The sequence below is a fragment of the Mustela erminea genome, chromosome 4, assembly GCF_009829155.1.
Source record: "Mustela erminea isolate mMusErm1 chromosome 4, mMusErm1.Pri, whole genome shotgun sequence".
NCBI lineage: Eukaryota > Metazoa > Chordata > Mammalia > Carnivora > Mustelidae > Mustela > Mustela erminea.
In genome coordinates, this window is record NC_045617.1 from 8,176,534 (window position 1) to 8,183,106 (window position 6,573).

Consider the following 6,573-nt stretch of genomic DNA (forward strand, 5'->3'; position numbering starts at 1 on the left):
TGTGTGTTTTAAAGATTTTATCTATTTATTTGACAGAAAGAGATCATAATTAGGCAGAGAGGCAGGCAGAGATGGAGTGAGGAACAGACTCACTGCTGAGCAGAGAGCCTGATGCAGGGCTTGATCCCAGGACCCTGAGATCATGACCTGAGCTGAAGACAGAGGCTTTAACCCACTGAACCAACCAGGCACCCCCTGTGGTGTATTTTTAAGCACCCTCACAACTACATGGTATTCTAAAAATATTTTGTATATGAATAATCCAATGGTGGTGGTAGTAATTGGGAGGCACCAGGTTGACTGATGGCTGAGTTGATTGTGAAAAGTCATGCGAAGTGGAGTTTTCACTGTTATTTTTTGTTTTTGAAAGAGAAATGAAGAGCTTTACTGTTGTTGTTTTACCATATGGGGTTGTCATATCCAAGATAGCTTCGTAGTCCCATATCACCAGCTCCAGCCACCAGCTCTTCTTTCCAGATGGCAGGAAGGAGGAAGGCAAAGGGCTAGCTCCTTCCCACTGATGAGTTTCTAGGAACCACATGCAGTATTCCGCTCCTGTCTCAATGACTAAGACGGGGTCACATGCACACCATCTGCTGCTAGGACGTCTGGAGAATCAATGATCCCAACTGAAAATTCGAGTTCTTCCAGGAAGAAGAGGTTAGAGTCTGCTGGAAGGCACTTCTCAGTCTCCGTTGTTAGAATTTATGTGTATGATGTCATTCCAGCTAGCGCTGACATTAGCTCCGGGTCTTGAAATTAATCAAAGAATTTTCTGGGAATGTTCTTAGTAACTTCTGACCAGAGATGGAAGGCTTGTGTATGCCAAAGGCATGAGCAAATGGGTGAAATAGAGGTTTGTTTTAGTGCCATAGTAAACGTGGGTTTAAGTTGAAACATGTACCTTTGTTATACATATAATTTTATAAAATTACTATTCCCCAAAGAATCTCCTGCCTGCATTGGTTATTTATAAATATGTTTATGAAAGTTACTCATTTTATAATATTTGTGAAGATTTGTGCCAGGCACTATGGGGGAATAGATCATTTCCTTGAAGGAGTTTATAGTAGGGTAGAATAATAAAGATTATTTCACACAAACTTGAAAAGTGCACAATAGAAGCATGAGTGGGAGTCTAATGGTCAAATCATTAGCTGACAAGGCCAGACAGTGTTGTTATCCTGTGCTTGACCTTAAACTGGCATATGCTGTGCGTGCAAAGGTTTGTTAGCTCTGATTGCACTCAAGGCCTTGACTAGGGTTTGGTTATTGTTCATACCCTTTCAAAGAAGAAGAGAATAACTCCCACTATTTTCTATAAAAATCTGATTCAGAATCAAACCTAACAGCTGTTTTTCATGATAAATTTCAGAGGTATAGTTTTCAGCTGCAAGTCTGACCGCCTTTCTGAAATCAGTCCATTGGCACAGGGCATAGTGAGGAGTATCCCAAGGAAAGTGAGGGAAAATGGTATTTCTCTACTCCTCAGGACAAAAGCAAGTCAAAAGCAGTGTAGAACAGATTTGCAAAGGAGATGGGGTAGGTAGGTACTTTAAGGTCCAACAAAAAATGAGAGTTCATTGGAATACAAACAGATACAGGTAGCCAGTGGCAGGTGCTGAGAAGGAATTATGTGACAGCCATAATATCCCATATCTAACCCCACAGAGTTCAGGTGATAACCTTATGGCAGGATGCTGAGTCTGCCTGATCTAGTGACATTTCTTTGATCCCATCCATGGAATTTCCTCAAGCCCATCAATATGTGAAATGATAACTTTCAAAATGTGGCAGCTTAGACTGTATCCAGCTGAAGTGGAGTCCAAAAACATGTTCATGGGTCATGCTTTGTCATTTTCCTCAACAGTGTCCATGATTCTGATGCTCAGACAAGCTAGATATGGCTGCATGAGTCATGGTAATATCTTTTAACTACCTCTTATTTCTGAGATTTTCGTCACAATTTACTTTCTACAAAGCAACATCAGCATTTTTTGGTCTAAGAATAGAAATAGCAATGAGGGGGCACCTGGGTGGCTCAGTTGGTTGAGCATCTGACCCTTGATTTCAGCTCAGGTCATGATCTCTGGGTCATGAGATGGAGCCCTGCATAGAGCTCTGCGCTCAGTGTGGTGTCTCTTCCTCTGCTGCTACCCCCTTCATTCTCTCTCTCTCCCTCAAATAAGTAAATCTTTAAAAAAAAAAAAAAGTAATGGCAGTGAGACTGGTAAGGTGATAACAAGCTCATTTTGTAAAGAGAGAAACAGAGCACTGGGCTATTTGCACAACAAGCGTTAGGCACCTGGCACATCTGGATTTTTAGTCCTCTACATATTTCATGGCTGAATTTCCCTGTAGAGAAGATTTATCCCTGCACCAGATATACCATGGAAAGCTTTATTTTAATGTATGTATGTATGTATGTATGTATGTATTTATTGGAAAGTTCCATTTTTAGAGGAACACAAAATTCTTCGTGTGTGCCAAGAAATATGGACATATTTAAAACATGAAAGCAGTTCCATGACAAATAGGAAGTTCTGTTTTCTAAGAAGAGTATTCTGTTGTAGATATATTGATTGGGAAACCTACATTTCCAATTGAGTCTTTGGCTCATTATCAGCTAAGTAATGAACCGAAGTCCCGGGGATGTGCTAAAATTAGAGATGATGGCTCCCAGCTTGGGTTCTTTAAATGGACTTGTCTGGAAGATGGCGGGCCTGTAGCCTTGTGGGAGTTATATTCTTGAGAGAATGCTCTGCTGAGAATGAGCATGTGGTACAGGAGAAGTTGTCTGGGTGGAGCTGTGTAACCTCCACCCACATTCAAGCTCCCAGAGCCCCAGGTAGGGCGACTCCTACTGAGCTAAATGTGGTGTTTGGTCCGTGAGTGGTTGCCCAGGATGGCCTGTTTCTTCTGGGGATAACGGGGTCCTCTGCTGCTGATAAGCCGGGGTCAATACTGAAGTCATGGCAGGCATTTTGGATTTTGCCTCTGCTGATACTTGGCTGGATCAGCAGTAAACACTAAACAAAAATGACCCACCAATCCTTTCTTCAAACCTCCTCTTCTGTGTCTCCTGTGGCAGCTGTAACGTGCAGACCCATTACTGCAGATGAGTGCCCACTGCAAAGTTCCATTTCTTTGCCTCTTAGGCGGCCTTATTTTCTCTATGTCTGCCCTGAGAGGTTTTGCCTCACTTCCTTCTTTCTGAGTGAATCGGGAGTGGTTTCATGATTTTAGTTGTCATTCATTCTCGCTCATCAGAGAAGTTTACTGTGGCCCTTGCAGCCTCTTCCACGGCAGTCTGGATTCTGTGGAGCAGTCCAGTTAGAACAGGCTGTCTTCAGAGGGAAGCCAAAGCCAGACAGACTTGGTCACAGGTTGTATGGCAGGTGTGAACCACCCATCAGGCAGATAAGTGGATGGTTCTGATCTCTTTTTGAAAGGATCGTGGTAACAGAACCACAAGCAGTGGGATAATTATTCAGTTACTGTAATGGTTGGCTTAAGCAATTGCCTAGTGATCTTTCTTTAGCTTATTGGCTAGTCCTTGTGACAAGGAAAATGACCAGAGTAGCCAACATTGTACCATTAGAAAATGCTTGGCTGCAGTCAAGTTTAACCAAGTTAAACCATTTGGTTTGCATGCATTCAAGTATCATTTTATCTCCATTATGTACCTTCCAATTTGCTCTTCTTTTTTTTTTTGAATTTTTTAAAAAAGATTTTATTTATTTATTTGACAGAGAGAGAGCACAAGAAGGGGAAGCAGGAGAGGGAGAATAAGGCTCCCATTGAGCAGGGAGCCCCATACTGAGCTCGGTCCCTGGACCCTGGTATCATGACTTAAGCAGATGCTTAACTGACTGAGCCACCCAGGTGCCCCTAATTTGCTCTTATTTTTAAAAACGAAAAGTGAACTTGAGTCTAATCCCTTCTCTTCCACCTGTCATAAAGTGTGGTTTACCTTTTCCAACTCTCTGAGCAAGAGTGGAAGCCACTCCCTAGAGGCTGTTGAACCGGTGTCAGGGTTCAGAGAATGCTGGGACATAAACCAGATTCCACCCTTTGCACAAAAAATTGCTTTTCCAGGGCCAACAGCCGCCCCTTCTCTGACTCACTTTTGAAGTGATTGAAATGGAGAGGAGGTGGTGGGGAGGATGATCAAAAAGAGATAAAGAGTGGAGTTATTAAAAACATAAAATTAAAAAAAAATCAAACTTTCAGGTACAAGATGTTTGACTTCTGGGGTCCTAAGAGACAGCATGGTGGCTACACAGTTAGTAATATTGTACTGTTCACTTGAAAGTTGCTAAGAGAGTGGATTTTAAGTGTTCTCACACACAAAAAATGTAACTATGTGAGGTGATGGGTGTGTTAACTTGATTGTAGTAATTATTTCACAAAATGTATTTATTTATTTATTTAAATTTTATTCATTTATTTGACAGAGAGAGAGAACAAAATGTATTTATATTAAATCAAGCTGTAGGCCTTTAATATATACAAGTGTATTTGCCAATTATCCCTCAACAAAGCTGGGGGTGGGGGGAAGCATCAAGTTCTAGAGTCAGGTTACTTGGGTTCAGACCCTGATTTTACTTCTTATTAGGGAAATCACCACAAACTATTCCCTGAGGATCAACTTCCTCATCTGGAAAATGGGAATACGAACAGATCTTGCCTCTTGTGAGGAGGGTTAGATTACTAGTGTCAGGGACACAAATGCTCAATACACATAAGCTGTTACACAGAGCATTGGGTAATGTCTTCCCACAGCCTCCAGGAGTCCATTCCCATCTATCTGCCTTTGTTATGAGAAGCCCTACTTCTGTTGGAGTCCTGGGGACTCTTTGCACATTTAATTCCAATTCCAGATTGGTCTCGTTTGATGATTTTTTTCCTTGTTGTCTGGCAGGCTAGGCTGTCTGCCCAGCCATTTTCACCTTGAGTCCAGCACTGATTTATAGACACCCATGCAGTCTGCCAAGTGCCCTCTAAAGGTAATAATGCTGCAGTGACTATTATAGCTCCTATTATAGACATATAAATAGAATTATTTTCTGAGATGCGTGGTCCTCACCAGCCTGTATGCAGCCCTATGCTCTATGAGTTGCAATCCTGAACAGAATGGTTGGATACCCTGTATGTCCGTGGCTTTGCCCATCTGTGCTTCCAGCCTCTGTGCTCCCACTGAACTTCCCCGAGGCCTCTGATTCACCTGGGATTATGGTCCTAACCACAACCTCAGTCATACCACTCCAGGGGTCAGGCTCAAAACCGACCCTCCGGTGAACTTCAGCCAACTCCCTCAACTCATGGGAGACCAGTCATGTGTCCTCCTGGGTGAGCACATGTGCCAGGAGGTCACGGCTTTAGGTCATGATGCTGGTGGGGCAGGTGCCTCATGAGGGAAGATTTAGAGCTGGTGCAGCAGGTTACTGACTCTCTGCCTTGCTCTCTTCTGACCTTCATCTTGTGTTTCACTGTTTCTTTGGCAACTAAGCTGTATTGGCAATTTTTGCATATTTTCCAGAAGTGTTTCTCCCCTCTCTCTCTCTCTCTCTCTCTCTCTCACAGAACTATTCAGAGGTCTCCCCAGTTGGCTGCTCCCAGCTTCCCTCCATGCTGGAAGCACAAATACAGTACCCAGCTATCCCTTTATGGAGCAGAGAGACGGTTACAACAACAAAGTTGCAAATGCACAAGCTTCATGATAAAGCCTCATAAAAATGAGTGTCCAAATCAGTGTGGGACATTGGCCGTCACTTAGCTTTGAGCTTGTGGTTTCCAGACGTCTGTCATCTGTGTCCCCAGAGCAGGTGCTCTCCTTCTACAGTGCTGGGACTTTGCTGTGAGGATGGGCAGCAGCCTTCTGGGCCCCCTTCTTGCATTCTGAGCTATAAGGTGCATCTTATTCTAAGATGAAGGAACACCAGTGAATTTCCCAAACCACACTTATAAAATGAAAACTATAAAAAACTGAAGCATTAAAGAATAAAATAGATAATCTTAGGGAGTAAGCTTTAAAAAAAAAAAAAGATTGCATGCAATATTTATAGCAGCAATAGCCACGGTCACCAAACTGTGGAAAGAACCAAGATGCCCTTCAACAGATGAATGGATAAGAAAGAGGTGGTCCATATACACTATGGAGTATGATGTCTCCATCAGAAAGGATGAATACCCAACTTTTGTAGCAACGTGGACGGGACTGGAAGAGATGATGCTGAGTGAAATAAGTCAAGCAGAGAGAGTCAATTATCATATGGTTTCACTTATTTGTGGAGCATAACAAGTAAGATGGAAGACAGGGGAGATGGAGAGGAGAAGGGAGTTGAGGGAAATTGGAAGCGGAGGTGAATCATGAGAGACTATGGACTCTGAAAAACAATCTGAGGGTTTTGAAGAGGTGGGGGGTGGGAGGTTGGGGGAACCACGTGGTGGGTATTAGAGAGGGCACGGATTGCATGGAGCACTGGGTGCCGTGCAAAAACAATGACTACTGTTATGTTGAAAAGAAATAAAAAATAAAATAAAATAAAATAAAAATAAAGATTGCATGGA